The sequence below is a fragment of the Zootermopsis nevadensis genome, unplaced genomic scaffold (assembly GCF_977971745.1).
Source record: "Zootermopsis nevadensis isolate Lab colony 2312 unplaced genomic scaffold, Znev_1.0 Znev_ptg000037l, whole genome shotgun sequence".
Taxonomy (NCBI): domain Eukaryota; kingdom Metazoa; phylum Arthropoda; class Insecta; order Blattodea; family Termopsidae; genus Zootermopsis; species Zootermopsis nevadensis.
The window spans coordinates 3,165,241-3,185,182 of record NW_028259169.1 but is presented as its reverse complement, the minus strand read 5'-3'; the positions used below and the strand labels follow the sequence as shown (position 1 = coordinate 3,185,182).

The following is a 19,942-nucleotide window of genomic DNA, read 5'->3' as shown; positions in this document are numbered from 1 at the left end:
AAAATATCATTTCACGTTCCGCATCGAATGATCGATTTACAAATTGGAACGTCTCTTACGACATGTTTCGGTTATATTTAACCGTCCTCAGGTATAAATTAGATTGGTAAATCTAAAACTCGAATTACAATCATTTACAATGTTATGCAGTTTATTGAAAATGTTATTATCAGATTACTCTTATATATTAGAACGAAGGTATTGTTTTTTATATGGCGTGGTTCATCTGATGTTCAATATTAGTCGGTGATGAGTTGATAGAGACATGACGTGTCTAGCGGAAGACATCTAGAAGTATTACTGTGTCGGGTCGAGGTTTAATACTGAATAGGATGTGCTGAATGGCAACTGCCTTGTGAACTGTATCTCCCCTCTTTTATGCATATATCGTGGAGTAATATTACCAAGAGATGGCAGACCAAGTTATCTGAATATTAGTGTTTCAGAAGAGCAGTTGTGTGTGTGATGGGGAACCAGCTTAGGTGGAGTTGGAGATGTGAAGAACCAGACAGAATGAAGCACCTGGAATGTTTGTGACTTGGATAAGGAAATGCATTATTCAGGTATGTTAGGGAGTAGAGTTTATTTACATTCCATAGATCCTTATTAGGACTAAACTAAAGGATGTTGTTCATTGATGAACTTGCAGGCACTGTAAAGCAACAGACTGGAGACGCTGATGTTGCAGCTGTAACTAAAGGAATTCAGACATTAAAGATCCCAAATAGGACAGGTTGTGGGACTAAAGGAATGAAAACTGTAGTAGAAACCAACTATTTATCAATTTTTCCTGTAGTGATGTTGCTTGGAACACAATTGAAGGTGTGATAGCGCATGTAATATAAACAAAAGTTTTGTTCTCACTGTAGACAGTTTTCCACTCTAAAATGAAAAAGATGTTTCTATCAGAAAGATTCTGATGTGTTTTTATGTTCAGTAAGACAAATATAATAGGAAGCATACTGGCAGTTTTAGTTATGTAATGTGATATCATCGAAGGCCAAGTTGAAGGAAAGCGAGGACTGGGAAGAAGACTGATACAGCTAACCGACGATCTGAAAGAAGGAAAGAAGATGAAGTTCCAGGAATTAAAACGAGAAGCTGAGAATAGGGAAAACTGGAGAGCTCTTTTTGGGCAGAGCAATGGACCTGTCGTAAGACAGAACACTGAATAATAATAATAATAATAATAATAATATAGTAAAAATTTGTGTCATGGTATTAAGCTTTAGTAAGAATCCTTTACATAAGATTGAATGAAAATACACTTGTTCTAGTCACGCACAACAGAATAGTATTGCGTGCCCACTAAGCAGTGTTATAAATTTGTGTGTAACTAATTTAAAATTGAAATTCATTAGTAAACCACTGTCAGCATAAGGAATAGCTTTCTGTTTCTGTCCATGATAATGTCACGGAGGATATTTACTGACAGACTACCGACGTCCATCTTCTGGCATTCGAAAGAACAGCTTCATTATTGCTTTTCAGGTGATGTCATAGTTATCTTTAGTAATCTTCCACCTTGTCCATAAATTTGTTGGCTCTCCGGTCTGTATTCGGTCCGTGGCCTCCTCGATTCTCCTCTTCCATTCGGTCCTCTGTTAGGTCCATCTGTCCGAGGCTTTGATTGAGGTGTAGTATCTTAATTTGTAAGTATTCCTTTGAGATGGCCTCCGACATGTGTCTAGCAAATCTCGTGTGAGCTGCTTTTAGTCATATTTCTTAATATCCACTTCAGTATTATATCTCATTCTTGTTCTAACCAGGAAGTCTAAGTAATTACCTAGTTGGTGGGCGTGTGCTAGCATTAACAGAGTGACTGTGACTGGTTGTGCTTCAACTGGATATTTCTTGTTATGTTCCAGACAGGCGTTGTTACATCAATGGACAACATTGTTCCTTTTAAGTACCTGCAGTTGCCACAGACAGAGCAAGACAATACAATGGCCTTCCAACTAAGTATTCAACTATTTTCAATTGCCAGGTAATACACAGAATCTGTTACATGCAATATTGTATTCATATTGAATCAATATATATTCATACGAAACAATCTCTACCAAAACGTACACGGAAGAAACTACTGCTGAGCAGACGGACCGAGCTTTAACACGACTTGTGTTCATGGTTCATCAATTTGATGCGTGCTCAAGGTTCTACTAGAAGGACGGTAGATTTATCACCTCCCTAAGCACTGCAGCTTACCTTATTTGATAGAGGAGTCTCAATGAGCTGTCCTCTTGCTTCTAAGCAAGCCTCGCTCCTCTTCTATGGCTCTCCGGTCCATATTCCGTCCATGGCCTCCTCAATCCTCCTCTTTCATTTGGTCCTATCCTCTGTTAGGTCCGTCTGTCCGAGGCTTTGATTGAGGTTTAAAATCATCTTCCTTTTTAAAGTGCAACCCCCAACCTGGAGGACCTGAGTACCTGTCTTAGTCTGACCTCTCCCCCCTCGACCAATCTGGGTAGGGAGGCCCTACCAGCAGCTATGCTACCGCCAACATACCAAGCAAGCCTTGCGCCTTCTAAAATTATTTCTTCACATGTGATGGAGTTGCTATCTTGAAATATTAGCAGTCTCCCTTGGAATATTGCTAGTTTTTGCAAAGAACGCAAAGTACCATCTGCACAACAGACAGAACATCGCAGTCTCAAAATTTGGATGTAAGAATTTAAGAATTTGTGTAACATAATTTTGTGAGACAACAAAAACAGTCTCATGTCTTGGTAAATAGCGATACATAAAATACCAAAGGTGTTTCACACGACGTTAAGAAGAATAATGTAGTTGAATGCGTGTGTCGAGATAACGGACGACACTGCATTCAGCGTTAAAAATTGTATAAATATTTATAATTCAGGCTCTGAATATCCAGGTGTGCATTCTAAGCAATAAATTTGAGACAAATAATTACAAATATAATATAAATAGATTATGGATGGATACCAGGTAATATGACACTGTTGTGAGACAGTGGTGATGATGGAAGCCTGTTTGTCCTGTATACAAGGTGTATACTGTCCTGAAAAATGTAATAGAAGCTAGTTGGTTAAATTTGTGGCTCAATTCACAATCATCACAGCTATGCAATTCTTAGAGCATTGTTACATAAAATAAGACAAGCCTTTGCAATTTTCAATTGCCTCTGGAATGTGAGTAAAATTAATTGTTTACCCACACTCCGAGACACTTCATATTACAAAGTGAGAAAATGTCAGTGGCCTGAAGTATATTTTACTTTGTGTCCATATGCAAATTTTTATTTTCATTACAAAAATTCTGATATCGTGCTCAGGAAGGCGGTTGATCGATAACTTTGAAATTAAATTTTTGTGTTGGAAATTTAATTTTAAAATAATTTTTTAACTTAACTGTACTTTTCCAGATCAAATAATAAGTCACAAAATGGTTTGAAATGATCTCAGTTCTTATTTTCTTGAATAAAGAATATTTATGAATTTAAAATGTATTTTGTTGTTCATTGATGAAATCGCAGGCACCGTAAGGCAACGGACTGGAGACGCTGATGTTGCAGCTGTAACTAAAGGAATTGAGACATTAAAGATCCCAAATAGGACAGGTTGTGGGACTAAAGGAAGAAGAACTGGACTTGTCAACGCTTCGGAACAAAATTGCCATTCATTATGATGTGGAATTTAAACCTTCACCATTTCCAAAGAGGCTTTTGAGGTGTGTATAGCCCCATTATATTTTGCATACGATATGTACAGGTAAACTTTGTATGATTTTTTTATGGGATAAAGAATAATAATTATGTTAACATTAGTTTCAAAATGGTTTTATTTGGTTTTACAATAATTCACTCTGATTTGCATTTTTTGGTAACTGGTAAGATTTTAATTGTACATATTTCAGTGTACTGTTGTATTTTTAAATTATTTTACCCACAAATCTAAGAACTAAATCAGTTTTGAAGATACGTTGCATGTGAAAATGTGTGCGCTATAATACTAATACGTTTGAATCCAGCAAATACTGAACTTTTCTGCCTTCGTAGACTTTGGACGTCCATGGATATTTGTGTAGCTAGCAGCAAAAATGAATTTCTTACCTGTTGTCTATCTTCTTTAGGTCAGTCTGAATAATATTAAAACTTTTAATGACTTCCGTGTAAAAAGACCTTTTGCTACTCTGATAACTCAGAATAATATGATGTTAATTTTCTCACATTAATTTGTATGTCGTTGTTAATAAGTAGGAGGCTAAATGTTATGTTTTGTGTTTATACAATTTGGTAAAATCAATGCATTGCTTATATACTTACAGGTAGATTTTGATTAATCGGGTGTTGAGGAGGATATTTGGGCCTAGGAGAGAAGACAATGGGGCGTGGAGAAAACTGCACAATGACGAGCTTAAAAATCTGTACTGCTCCCCCAGTATTGTCAGGGTGATTAAGTCGAGAAGATTGAGATGGGCGGGGCATGTAGCGCGCATGGATGGGACAAGGTGTGCACCGGGTATTGGTTGGGAAACCTGAAGGAAAGAGACCGCTGGGGAGACCTAGACATAGATGGGAGGATAATCTCAGGCAGGATCTATGGGAGATAGGAGTTGAAGGAGAATGGATTTTGTTGGCCCAGGACAGGGTCCAGTGGAAGGCTTTGGTTAATTCGGTGATGAACCTTCGGGTTCGGTAAGCCATCTAGTTAGTTAGTTAGTTAGATTTTGATTACAGTTTGTTATTGTCAGTGTTGGTAAAATTCAATACAATTTTAAGAGCTAGCCGAGATTTTAGGGACCAAACGTAATGTGGTTGCCATGTGTTGCTGCATTTAACAGTACATTGCAATCAGGTCTTTTCTCATTGTGATTATGAATTAATGACTGCTGCCTCCATTATAGCATTATTTGTAGATGAATGTTGACATCGAGGATGTATTAATTGGTACAGCTCTTCTCTGGTTTAAGAGTATTACTGAATGTAATTGCACATTATGTATGAAGCTTCATTCTTTAGGTTTCAAAATCCTAAATTTTTGTTTCTGTAACAATACATGCTCTGGTCCAGTGGTTTTGAAATTGCGGGTCAGAATGAATTGTGAGGGTGCCTTGAAAGGGTCGCAAGCTTAACCTTTTCCTCACTGATTGTTGCATTTGTAACCACACTTGGAGGATACAATCAGGATCTTTGGTTAGCGTATGAACTGTAGTGATCTGATATGAACAGTTACATTATTTAATAAAAGTATTAATAAGGTAGTATATTTGCGTCATATTGTGAATTAGGTTAATATTTTCTGTCAAATCACAATTTTTAATAAGATAATAAAATATTTAAAATATCATTTCACGTTCCGCATCGAATGATCGATTTACAAATTGGAACGTCTCTTACGACATGTTTCGGTTATATTTAACCGTCCTCAGGTATAAATTAGATTGGTAAATCTAAAACTCGAATTACAATCATTTACAATGTTATGCAGTTTATTGAAAATGTTATTATCAGATTACTCTTATATATTAGAACGAAGGTATTGTTTTTTATATGGCGTGGTTCATCTGATGTTCAATATTAGTCGGTGATGAGTTGATAGAGACATGACGTGTCTAGCGGAAGACATCTAGAAGTATTACTGTGTCGGGTCGAGGTTTAATACTGAATAGGATGTGCTGAATGGCAACTGCCTTGTGAACTGTATCTCCCCTCTTTTATGCATATATCGTGGAGTAATATTACCAAGAGATGGCAGACCAAGTTATCTGAATATTAGTGTTTCAGAAGAGCAGTTGTGTGTGTGATGGGGAACCAGCTTAGGTGGAGTTGGAGATGTGAAGAACCAGACAGAATGAAGCACCTGGAATGTTTGTGACTTGGATAAGGAAATGCATTATTCAGGTATGTTAGGGAGTAGAGTTTATTTACATTCCATAGATCCTTATTAGGACTAAACTAAAGGATGTTGTTCATTGATGAACTTGCAGGCACTGTAAAGCAACAGACTGGAGACGCTGATGTTGCAGCTGTAACTAAAGGAATTCAGACATTAAAGATCCCAAATAGGACAGGTTGTGGGACTAAAGGAATGAAAACTGTAGTAGAAACCAACTATTTATCAATTTTTCCTGTAGTGATGTTGCTTGGAACACAATTGAAGGTGTGATAGCGCATGTAATATAAACAAAAGTTTTGTTCTCACTGTAGACAGTTTTCCACTCTAAAATGAAAAAGATGTTTCTATCAGAAAGATTCTGATGTGTTTTTATGTTCAGTAAGACAAATATAATAGGAAGCATACTGGCAGTTTTAGTTATGTAATGTGATATCATCGAAGGCCAAGTTGAAGGAAAGCGAGGACTGGGAAGAAGACTGATACAGCTAACCGACGATCTGAAAGAAGGAAAGAAGATGAAGTTCCAGGAATTAAAACGAGAAGCTGAGAATAGGGAAAACTGGAGAGCTCTTTTTGGGCAGAGCAATGGACCTGTCGTAAGACAGAACACTGAATAATAATAATAATAATAATAATAATATAGTAAAAATTTGTGTCATGGTATTAAGCTTTAGTAAGAATCCTTTACATAAGATTGAATGAAAATACACTTGTTCTAGTCACGCACAACAGAATAGTATTGCGTGCCCACTAAGCAGTGTTATAAATTTGTGTGTAACTAATTTAAAATTGAAATTCATTAGTAAACCACTGTCAGCATAAGGAATAGCTTTCTGTTTCTGTCCATGATAATGTCACGGAGGATATTTACTGACAGACTACCGACGTCCATCTTCTGGCATTCGAAAGAACAGCTTCATTATTGCTTTTCAGGTGATGTCATAGTTATCTTTAGTAATCTTCCACCTTGTCCATAAATTTGTTGGCTCTCCGGTCTGTATTCGGTCCGTGGCCTCCTCGATTCTCCTCTTCCATTCGGTCCTCTGTTAGGTCCATCTGTCCGAGGCTTTGATTGAGGTGTAGTATCTTAATTTGTAAGTATTCCTTTGAGATGGCCTCCGACATGTGTCTAGCAAATCTCGTGTGAGCTGCTTTTAGTCATATTTCTTAATATCCACTTCAGTATTATATCTCATTCTTGTTCTAACCAGGAAGTCTAAGTAATTACCTAGTTGGTGGGCGTGTGCTAGCATTAACAGAGTGACTGTGACTGGTTGTGCTTCAACTGGATATTTCTTGTTATGTTCCAGACAGGCGTTGTTACATCAATGGACAACATTGTTCCTTTTAAGTACCTGCAGTTGCCACAGACAGAGCAAGACAATACAATGGCCTTCCAACTAAGTATTCAACTATTTTCAATTGCCAGGTAATACACAGAATCTGTTACATGCAATATTGTATTCATATTGAATCAATATATATTCATACGAAACAATCTCTACCAAAACGTACACGGAAGAAACTACTGCTGAGCAGACGGACCGAGCTTTAACACGACTTGTGTTCATGGTTCATCAATTTGATGCGTGCTCAAGGTTCTACTAGAAGGACGGTAGATTTATCACCTCCCTAAGCACTGCAGCTTACCTTATTTGATAGAGGAGTCTCAATGAGCTGTCCTCTTGCTTCTAAGCAAGCCTCGCTCCTCTTCTATGGCTCTCCGGTCCATATTCCGTCCATGGCCTCCTCAATCCTCCTCTTTCATTTGGTCCTATCCTCTGTTAGGTCCGTCTGTCCGAGGCTTTGATTGAGGTTTAAAATCATCTTCCTTTTTAAAGTGCAACCCCCAACCTGGAGGACCTGAGTACCTGTCTTAGTCTGACCTCTCCCCCCTCGACCAATCTGGCTAGGGAGGCCCTACCAGCAGCTATGCTACCGCCAACATACCAAGCAAGCCTTGCGCCTTCTAAAATTATTTCTTCACATGTGATGGAGTTGCTATCTTGAAATATTAGCAGTCTCCCTTGGAATATTGCTAGTTTTTGCAAAGAACGCAAAGTACCATCTGCACAACAGACAGAACATCGCAGTCTCAAAATTTGGATGTAAGAATTTAAGAATTTGTGTAACATAATTTTGTGAGACAACAAAAACAGTCTCATGTCTTGGTAAATAGCGATACATAAAATACCAAAGGTGTTTCACACGACGTTAAGAAGAATAATGTAGTTGAATGCGTGTGTCGAGATAACGGACGACACTGCATTCAGCGTTAAAAATTGTATAAATATTTATAATTCAGGCTCTGAATATCCAGGTGTGCATTCTAAGCAATAAATTTGAGACAAATAATTACAAATATAATATAAATAGATTATGGATGGATACCAGGTAATATGACACTGTTGTGAGACAGTGGTGATGATGGAAGCCTGTTTGTCCTGTATACAAGGTGTATACTGTCCTGAAAAATGTAATAGAAGCTAGTTGGTTAAATTTGTGGCTCAATTCACAATCATCACAGCTATGCAATTCTTAGAGCATTGTTACATAAAATAAGACAAGCCTTTGCAATTTCCAATTGCCTCTGGAATGTGAGTTTACCCACACTCCAAGACACTTCATATTACAAAGTCAGAAAATGTCAGTGGCCTGAAGCATATTTTACTTTGTATCCATATGCAAATTTTTATTTTCATTACGAAAATTCTGATATTGTGCTCAGGAAGGCGGTTGATAGATAACTTTGAAATTAAATGTTTGTGTTGGAAATTTAATTTTAAAATAATTTTTTAACTTAACTGTACTTTTCCAGATCAAATAATAAGTCACAAAATGGTTTGAAATGATCTCAGTTCTTATTTTCTTGAATAAAGAATATTTATAAATTTAAAATGTATTTTGTTGTTCATTGATGAAATCGCAGGCACCGTAAGGCAACAGACTGGAGACGCTGATGTTGCAGCTGTAACTAAAGGAATTGAGACATTAAAGATCCCAAATAGGACAGGTTGTGGGACTAAAGGAAGAAAAACTGGACTTGTCAACGCTTCGGAACAAAATTGCCATTCATTATGATGTGGAATTTAAACCTTCACCATTTCCAAAGAGGCTTTTGAGGTGTGTATAGCCCCATTATATTTTGCATACGATATGTACAGGTAAACTTTGTATGATTTTTTTATGGGATAAAGAATAATAATTATGTTAACATTAGTTTCAAAATGGTTTTATTTGGTTTTACAATAATTCACTCTGATTTGCATTTTTTGGTAACTGGTAAGATTTTAATTGTACATATTTCAGTGTACTGTTGTATTTTTAAATTATTTTACCCACAAATCTAAGAACTAAATCAGTTTTGAAGATACGTTGCATGTGAAAATGTGTGCGCTATAATACTAATACGTTTGAATCCAGCAAATACTGAACTTTTCTGCCTTCGTAGACTTTGGACGTCCATGGATATTTGTGTAGCTAGCAGCAAAAATGAATTTCTTACCTGTTGTCTATCTTCTTTAGGTCAGTCTGAATAATATTAAAACTTTTAATGACTTCCGTGTAAAAAGACCTTTTGCTACTCTGATAACTCAGAATAATATGATGTTAATTTTCTCACATTAATTTGTATGTCGTTGTTAATAAGTAGGAGGCTAAATGTTATGTTTTGTGTTTATACAATTTGGTAAAATCAATGCATTGCTTATATACTTACAGGTAGATTTTGATTAATCGGGTGTTGAGGAGGATATTTGGGCCTAGGAGAGAAGACAATGGGGCGTGGAGAAAACTGCACAATGACGAGCTTAAAAATCTGTACTGCTCCCCCAGTATTGTCAGGGTGATTAAGTCGAGAAGATTGAGATGGGCGGGGCATGTAGCGCGCATGGATGGGACAAGGTGTGCACCGGGTATTGGTTGGGAAACCTGAAGGAAAGAGACCGCTGGGGAGACCTAGACATAGATGGGAGGATAATCTCAGGCAGGATCTATGGGAGATAGGAGTTGAAGGAGAATGGATTTGTTGGCCCAGGACAGGGTCCAGTGGAAGGCTTTGGTTAATTCGGTGATGAACCTTCGGGTTCGGTAAGCCATCTAGTTAGTTAGTTAGTTAGATTTTGATTACAGTTTGTTATTGTCAGTGTTGGTAAAATTCAATACAATTTTAAGAGCTAGCCGAGATTTTAGGGACCAAACGTAATGTGGTTGCCATGTGTTGCTGCATTTAACAGTACATTGCAATCAGGTCTTTTCTCATTGTGATTATGAATTAATGACTGCTGCCTCCATTATAGCATTATTTGTAGATGAATGTTGACATCGAGGATGTATTAATTGGTACAGCTCTTCTCTGGTTTAAGAGTATTACTGAATGTAATTGCACATTATGTATGAAGCTTCATTCTTTAGGTTTCAAAATCCTAAATTTTTGTTTCTGTAACAATACATGCTCTGGTCCAGTGGTTTTGAAATTGCGGGTCAGAATGAATTGTGAGGGTGCCTTGAAAGGGTCGCAAGCTTAACCTTTTCCTCACTGATTGTTGCATTTGTAACCACACTTGGAGGATACAATCAGGATCTTTGGTTAGCGTATGAACTGTAGTGATCTGATATGAACAGTTACATTATTTAATAAAAGTATTAATAAGGTAGTATATTTGCGTCATATTGTGAATTAGGTTAATATTTTCTGTCAAATCACAATTTTTAATAAGATAATAAAATATTTAAAATATCATTTCACGTTCCGCATCGAATGATCGATTTACAAATTGGAACGTCTCTTACGACATGTTTCGGTTATATTTAACCGTCCTCAGGTATAAATTAGATTGGTAAATCTAAAACTCGAATTACAATCATTTACAATGTTATGCAGTTTATTGAAAATGTTATTATCAGATTACTCTTATATATTAGAACGAAGGTATTGTTTTTTATATGGCGTGGTTCATCTGATGTTCAATATTAGTCGGTGATGAGTTGATAGAGACATGACGTGTCTAGCGGAAGACATCTAGAAGTATTACTGTGTCGGGTCGAGGTTTAATACTGAATAGGATGTGCTGAATGGCAACTGCCTTGTGAACTGTATCTCCCCTCTTTTATGCATATATCGTGGAGTAATATTACCAAGAGATGGCAGACCAAGTTATCTGAATATTAGTGTTTCAGAAGAGCAGTTGTGTGTGTGATGGGGAACCAGCTTAGGTGGAGTTGGAGATGTGAAGAACCAGACAGAATGAAGCACCTGGAATGTTTGTGACTTGGATAAGGAAATGCATTATTCAGGTATGTTAGGGAGTAGAGTTTATTTACATTCCATAGATCCTTATTAGGACTAAACTAAAGGATGTTGTTCATTGATGAACTTGCAGGCACTGTAAAGCAACAGACTGGAGACGCTGATGTTGCAGCTGTAACTAAAGGAATTCAGACATTAAAGATCCCAAATAGGACAGGTTGTGGGACTAAAGGAATGAAAACTGTAGTAGAAACCAACTATTTATCAATTTTTCCTGTAGTGATGTTGCTTGGAACACAATTGAAGGTGTGATAGCGCATGTAATATAAACAAAAGTTTTGTTCTCACTGTAGACAGTTTTCCACTCTAAAATGAAAAAGATGTTTCTATCAGAAAGATTCTGATGTGTTTTTATGTTCAGTAAGACAAATATAATAGGAAGCATACTGGCAGTTTTAGTTATGTAATGTGATATCATCGAAGGCCAAGTTGAAGGAAAGCGCGGACTGGGAAGAAGACTGATACAGCTAACCGACGATCTGAAAGAAGGAAAGAAGATGAAGTTCCAGGAATTAAAACGAGAAGCTGAGAATAGGGAAAACTGGAGAGCTCTTTTTGGGCAGAGCAATGGACCTGTCGTAAGACAGAACACTGAATAATAATAATAATAATAATAATAATAATATAGTAAAAATTTGTGTCATGGTATTAAGCTTTAGTAAGAATCCTTTACATAAGATTGAATGAAAATACACTTGTTCTAGTCACGCACAACAGAATAGTATTGCGTGCCCACTAAGCAGTGTTATAAATTTGTGTGTAACTAATTTAAAATTGAAATTCATTAGTAAACCACTGTCAGCATAAGGAATAGCTTTCTGTTTCTGTCCATGATAATGTCACGGAGGATATTTACTGACAGACTACCGACGTCCATCTTCTGGCATTCGAAAGAACAGCTTCATTATTGCTTTTCAGGTGATGTCATAGTTATCTTTAGTAATCTTCCACCTTGTCCATAAATTTGTTGGCTCTCCGGTCTGTATTCGGTCCGTGGCCTCCTCGATTCTCCTCTTCCATTCGGTCCTCTGTTAGGTCCATCTGTCCGAGGCTTTGATTGAGGTGTAGTATCTTAATTTGTAAGTATTCCTTTGAGATGGCCTCCGACATGTGTCTAGCAAATCTCGTGTGAGCTGCTTTTAGTCATATTTCTTAATATCCACTTCAGTATTATATCTCATTCTTGTTCTAACCAGGAAGTCTAAGTAATTACCTAGTTGGTGGGCGTGTGCTAGCATTAACAGAGTGACTGTGACTGGTTGTGCTTCAACTGGATATTTCTTGTTATGTTCCAGACAGGCGTTGTTACATCAATGGACAACATTGTTCCTTTTAAGTACCTGCAGTTGCCACAGACAGAGCAAGACAATACAATGGCCTTCCAACTAAGTATTCAACTATTTTCAATTGCCAGGTAATACACAGAATCTGTTACATGCAATATTGTATTCATATTGAATCAGTATATATTCATACGAAACAATCTCTACCAAAACGTACAGGGAAGAAACTACTGCTGAGCATACGGACCGAGCTTTAACACGACTTGTGTTCATGGTTCATCAATTTGATGCGTGCTCAAGGTTCTACTAGAAGGACGGTAGATTTATCACCTCCCTAAGCACTGCAGCTTACCTTATGTGATAGAGGAGTCTCAATGAGCTGTCCTCTTGCTTCTAAGCAAGCCTCGCTCCTCTTCTATGGCTCTCCGGTCCATATTCCGTCCATGGCCTCCTCAATCCTCCTCTTCCATTTGGTCCTATCCTCTGTTAGGTCTGTCTGTCCGAGGCTTTGATTGAGGTTTAACATCATCTTCCTTTTTAAAGTGCAACCCCCAACCTGGAGGACCTGAGTACCTGTCTTAGTCTGACCTCTCCCCCCTCGACCAATCTGGCTAGGGAGGCCCTACCAGCAGCTATGCTACCGCCAACATACCAAGCAAGCCTTGCGCCTTCTAAAATTATTTCTTCACACGTGATGGAGTTGCTATCTTGAAATATTAGCAGTCTCCCTTGGAATATTGCTAGTTTTCGCAAAGAACGCAAAGTACCATCTGCACAACAGACAGAACATCGCAGTCTCAAAATTTGAATGTAAGAATTTAAGAATTTTTGTAACATAATTTTGTGAGACAACAAAAACAGTCTCATGTCTTGGTAAATAGCGATACATAAAATACCAAAGGTGTTTCACACGACGTTAAGAAGAATAATGTAGTTGAATGCGTGTGTCGAGGTAACGGACGACACTGCATTCAGCGTTAAAAATTGTATAAATATTTATAATTCAGGCTCTGAATATCCAGGTGTGCATTCTAAGCAATAAATTTGAGACAAATAATTACAAATATAATATAAATAGATTATGGATGGATACCAGTTAATATGACACTGTTGTGAGACAGTGGTGATGATGGAAGCCTGTTTGTCCTGTATACAAGGTGTATACTGTCCTGAAAAATGTAATAGAAGCTAGTTGGTTAAATTTGTGGCTCAATTCACAATCATCACAGCTATGCAATTCTTAGAGCATTGTTACATAAAATAAGACAAGCCTTTGCAATTTTCAATTGCCTCTGGAATGTGAGTAAAATTAATTGTTTACCCACACTCCGAGACACTTCATATTACAAAGTGAGAAAATGTCAGTGGCCTGAAGTATATTTTACTTTGTGTCCATATGCAAATTTTTATTTTCATTACAAAAATTCTGATATCGTGCTCAGGAAGGCGGTTGATCGATAACTTTGAAATTAAATTTTTGTGTTGGAAATTTAATTTTAAAATAATTTTTTAACTTAACTGTACTTTTCCAGATCAAATAATAAGTCACAAAATGGTTTGAAATGATCTCAGTTCTTATTTTCTTGAATAAAGAATATTTATGAATTTAAAATGTATTTTGTTGTTCATTGATGAAATCGCAGGCACCGTAAGGCAACAGACTGGAGACGCTGATGTTGCAGCTGTAACTAAAGGAATTGAGACATTAAAGATCCCAAATAGGACAGGTTGTGGGACTAAAGGAAGAAGAACTGGACTTGTCAACGCTTCGGAACAAAATTGCCATTCATTATGATGTGGAATTTAAACCTTCACCATTTCCAAAGAGGCTTTTGAGGTGTGTATAGCCCCATTATATTTTGCATACGATATGTACAGGTAAACTTTGTATGATTTTTTATGGGATAAAGAATAATAATTATGTTAACATTAGTTTCAAAATGGTTTTATTTGGTTTTACAATAATTCACTCTGATTTGCATTTTTTGGTAACTGGTAAGATTTTAATTGTACATATTTCAGTGTACTGTTGTATTTTTAAATTATTTTACCCACAAATCTAAGAACTAAATCAGTTTTGAAGATACGTTGCATGTGAAAATGTGTGCGCTATAATACTAATACGTTTGAATCCAGCAAATACTGAACTTTTCTGCCTTCGTAGACTTTGGACGTCCATGGATATTTGTGTAGCTAGCAGCAAAAATGAATTTCTTACCTGTTGTCTATCTTCTTTAGGTCAGTCTGAATAATATTAAAACTTTTAATGACTTCCGTGTAAAAAGACCTTTTGCTACTCTGATAACTCAGAATAATATGATGTTAATTTTCTCACATTAATTTGTATGTCGTTGTTAATAAGTAGGAGGCTAAATGTTATGTTTTGTGTTTATACAATTTGGTAAAATCAATGCATTGCTTATATACTTACAGGTAGATTTTGATTAATCGGGTGTTGAGGAGGATATTTGGGCCTAGGAGAGAAGACAATGGGGCGTGGAGAAAACTGCACAATGACGAGCTTAAAAATCTGTACTGCTCCCCCAGTATTGTCAGGGTGATTAAGTCGAGAAGATTGAGATGGGCGGGGCATGTAGCGCGCATGGATGGGACAAGGTGTGCACCGGGTATTGGTTGGGAAACCTGAAGGAAAGAGACCGCTGGGGAGACCTAGACATAGATGGGAGGATAATCTCAGGCAGGATCTATGGGAGATAGGAGTTGAAGGAGAATGGATTTTGTTGGCCCAGGACAGGGTCCAGTGGAAGGCTTTGGTTAATTCGGTGATGAACCTTCGGGTTCGGTAAGCCATCTAGTTAGTTAGTTAGTTAGATTTTGATTACAGTTTGTTATTGTCAGTGTTGGTAAAATTCAATACAATTTTAAGAGCTAGCCGAGATTTTAGGGACCAAACGTAATGTGGTTGCCATGTGTTGCTGCATTTAACAGTACATTGCAATCAGGTCTTTTCTCATTGTGATTATGAATTAATGACTGCTGCCTCCATTATAGCATTATTTGTAGATGAATGTTGACATCGAGGATGTATTAATTGGTACAGCTCTTCTCTGGTTTAAGAGTATTACTGAATGTAATTGCACATTATGTATGAAGCTTCATTCTTTAGGTTTCAAAATCCTAAATTTTTGTTTCTGTAACAATACATGCTCTGGTCCAGTGGTTTTGAAATTGCGGGTCAGAATGAATTGTGAGGGTGCCTTGAAAGGGTCGCAAGCTTAACCTTTTCCTCACTGATTGTTGCATTTGTAACCACACTTGGAGGATACAATCAGGATCTTTGGTTAGCGTATGAACTGTAGTGATCTGATATGAACAGTTACATTATTTAATAAAAGTATTAATAAGGTAGTATATTTGCGTCATATTGTGAATTAGGTTAATATTTTCTGTCAAATCACAATTTTTAATAAGATAATAAAATATTTAAAATATCATTTCACGTTCCGCATCGAATGATCGATTTACAAATTGGAACGTCTCTTACGACATGTTTCGGTTATATTTAACCGTCCTCAGGTATAAATTAGATTGGTAAATCTAAAACTCGAATTACAATCATTTACAATGTTATGCAGTTTATTGAAAATGTTATTATCAGATTACTCTTATATATTAGAACGAAGGTATTGTTTTTTATATGGCGTGGTTCATCTGATGTTCAATATTAGTCGGTGATGAGTTGATAGAGACATGACGTGTCTAGCGGAAGACATCTAGAAGTATTACTGTGTCGGGTCGAGGTTTAATACTGAATAGGATGTGCTGAATGGCAACTGCCTTGTGAACTGTATCTCCCCTCTTTTATGCATATATCGTGGAGTAATATTACCAAGAGATGGCAGACCAAGTTATCTGAATATTAGTGTTTCAGAAGAGCAGTTGTGTGTGTGATGGGGAACCAGCTTAGGTGGAGTTGGAGATGTGAAGAACCAGACAGAATGAAGCACCTGGAATGTTTGTGACTTGGATAAGGAAATGCATTATTCAGGTATGTTAGGGAGTAGAGTTTATTTACATTCCATAGATCCTTATTAGGACTAAACTAAAGGATGTTGTTCATTGATGAACTTGCAGGCACTGTAAAGCAACAGACTGGAGACGCTGATGTTGCAGCTGTAACTAAAGGAATTCAGACATTAAAGATCCCAAATAGGACAGGTTGTGGGACTAAAGGAATGAAAACTGTAGTAGAAACCAACTATTTATCAATTTTTCCTGTAGTGATGTTGCTTGGAACACAATTGAAGGTGTGATAGCGCATGTAATATAAACAAAAGTTTTGTTCTCACTGTAGACAGTTTTCCACTCTAAAATGAAAAAGATGTTTCTATCAGAAAGATTCTGATGTGTTTTTATGTTCAGTAAGACAAATATAATAGGAAGCATACTGGCAGTTTTAGTTATGTAATGTGATATCATCGAAGGCCAAGTTGAAGGAAAGCGCGGACTGGGAAGAAGACTGATACAGCTAACCGACGATCTGAAAGAAGGAAAGAAGATGAAGTTCCAGGAATTAAAACGAGAAGCTGAGAATAGGGAAAACTGGAGAGCTCTTTTTGGGCAGAGCAATGGACCTGTCGTAAGACAGAACACTGAATAATAATAATAATAATAATAATAATAATATAGTAAAAATTTGTGTCATGGTATTAAGCTTTAGTAAGAATCCTTTACATAAGATTGAATGAAAATACACTTGTTCTAGTCACGCACAACAGAATAGTATTGCGTGCCCACTAAGCAGTGTTATAAATTTGTGTGTAACTAATTTAAAATTGAAATTCATTAGTAAACCACTGTCAGCATAAGGAATAGCTTTCTGTTTCTGTCCATGATAATGTCACGGAGGATATTTACTGACAGACTACCGACGTCCATCTTCTGGCATTCGAAAGAACAGCTTCATTATTGCTTTTCAGGTGATGTCATAGTTATCTTTAGTAATCTTCCACCTTGTCCATAAATTTGTTGGCTCTCCGGTCTGTATTCGGTCCGTGGCCTCCTCGATTCTCCTCTTCCATTCGGTCCTCTGTTAGGTCCATCTGTCCGAGGCTTTGATTGAGGTGTAGTATCTTAATTTGTAAGTATTCCTTTGAGATGGCCTCCGACATGTGTCTAGCAAATCTCGTGTGAGCTGCTTTTAGTCATATTTCTTAATATCCACTTCAGTATTATATCTCATTCTTGTTCTAACCAGGAAGTCTAAGTAATTACCTAGTTGGTGGGCGTGTGCTAGCATTAACAGAGTGACTGTGACTGGTTGTGCTTCAACTGGATATTTCTTGTTATGTTCCAGACAGGCGTTGTTACATCAATGGACAACATTGTTCCTTTTAAGTACCTGCAGTTGCCACAGACAGAGCAAGACAATACAATGGCCTTCCAACTAAGTATTCAACTATTTTCAATTGCCAGGTAATACACAGAATCTGTTACATGCAATATTGTATTCATATTGAATCAGTATATATTCATACGAAACAATCTCTACCAAAACGTACAGGGAAGAAACTACTGCTGAGCATACGGACCGAGCTTTAACACGACTTGTGTTCATGGTTCATCAATTTGATGCGTGCTCAAGGTTCTACTAGAAGGACGATAGATTTATCACCTCCCTAAGCACTGCAGCTTACCTTATGTGATAGAGGAGTCTCAATGAGCTGTCCTCTTGCTTCTAAGCAAGCCTCGCTCCTCTTCTATGGCTCTCCGGTCCATATTCCGTCCATGGCCTCCTCAATCCTCCTCTTCCATTTGGTCCTATCCTCTGTTAGGTCTGTCTGTCCGAGGCTTTGATTGAGGTTTAACATCATCTTCCTTTTTAAAGTGCAACCCCCAACCTGGAGGACCTGAGTACCTGTCTTAGTCTGACCTCTCCCCCCTCGACCAATCTGGGTAGGGAGGCCCTACCAGCAGCTATGCTACCGCCAACATACCAAGCAAGCCTTGCGCCTTCTAAAATTATTTCTTCACATGTGATGGAGTTGCTATCTTGAAATATTAGCAGTCTCCCTTGGAATATTGCTAGTTTTTGCAAAGAACGCAAAGTACCATCTGCACAACAGACAGAACATCGCAGTCTCAAAATTTGGATGTAAGAATTTAAGAATTTGTGTAACATAATTTTGTGAGACAACAAAAACAGTCTCATGTCTTGGTAAATAGCGATACATAAAATACCAAAGGTGTTTCACACGACGTTAAGAAGAATAATGTAGTTGAATGCGTGTGTCGAGATAACGGACGACACTGCATTCAGCGTTAAAAATTGTATAAATATTTATAATTCAGGCTCTGAATATCCAGGTGTGCATTCTAAGCAATAAATTTGAGACAAATAATTACAAATATAATATAAATAGATTATGGATGGATACCAGGTAATATGACACTGTTGTGAGACAGTGGTGATGATGGAAGCCTGTTTGTCCTGTATACAAGGTGTATACTGTCCTGAAAAATGTAATAGAAGCTAGTTGGTTAAATTTGTGGCTCAATTCACAATCATCACAGCTATGCAATTCTTAGAGCATTGTTACATAAAATAAGACAAGCCTTTGCAATTTCCAATTGCCTCTGGAATGTGAGTTTACCCACACTCCAAGACACTTCATATTACAAAGTCAGAAAATGTCAGTGGCCTGAAGCATATTTTACTTTGTATCCATATGCAAATTTTTATTTTCATTACGAAAATTCTGATATTGTGCTCAGGAAGGCGGTTGATCGATAACTTTGAAATTAAATGTTTGTGTTGGAAATTTAATTTTAAAATAATTTTTTAACTTAACTGTACTTTTCCAGATCAAATAATAAGTCACAAAATGGTTTGAAATGATCTCAGTTCTTATTTTCTTGAATAAAGAATATTTATAAATTTAAAATGTATTTTGTTGTTCATTGATGAAATCGCAGGCACCGTAAGGCAACAGACTGGAGACGCTGATGTTGCAGCTGTAACTAAAGGAATTGAGACATTAAAGATCCCAAATAGGACAGGTTGTGGGACTAAAGGAAGAAAAACTGGACTTGTCAACGCTTCGGAACAAAATTGCCATTCATTATGATGTGGAATTTAAACCTTCACCATTTCCAAAGAGGCTTTTGAGGTGTGTATAGCCCCATTATATTTTGCATACGATATGTACAGGTAAACTTTGTATGATTTTTTTATGGGATAAAGAATAATAATTATGTTAACATTAGTTTCAAAATGGTTTTATTTGGTTTTACAATAATTCACTCTGATTTGCATTTTTTGGTAACTGGTAAGATTTTAATTGTACATATTTCAGTGTACTGTTGTATTTTTAAATTATTTTACCCACAAATCTAAGAACTAAATCAGTTTTGAAGATACGTTGCATGTGAAAATGTGTGCGCTATAATACTAATACGTTTGAATCCAGCAAATACTGAACTTTTCTGCCTTCGTAGACTTTGGACGTCCATGGATATTTGTGTAGCTA

General features: G+C 36.9%; 1 long non-coding RNA gene across 1 annotated transcript; it reads left to right on the top strand.

Annotated features, from left to right (window-relative positions):
* The first annotated feature begins 2,293 nt into the window (after positions 1 to 2,293).
* LOC147871830 (uncharacterized) lies at positions 2,294 to 19,382 on the top strand. The gene is made up of 6 exons (XR_015538247.1): positions 2,294 to 5,866; positions 7,172 to 7,290; positions 8,791 to 11,156; positions 12,465 to 12,583; positions 14,096 to 16,461; positions 17,770 to 19,382. It is a non-coding gene; the product is annotated as an uncharacterized LOC147871830 (long non-coding RNA).
* Positions 19,383 to 19,942: the final 560 nt, after the last annotated feature.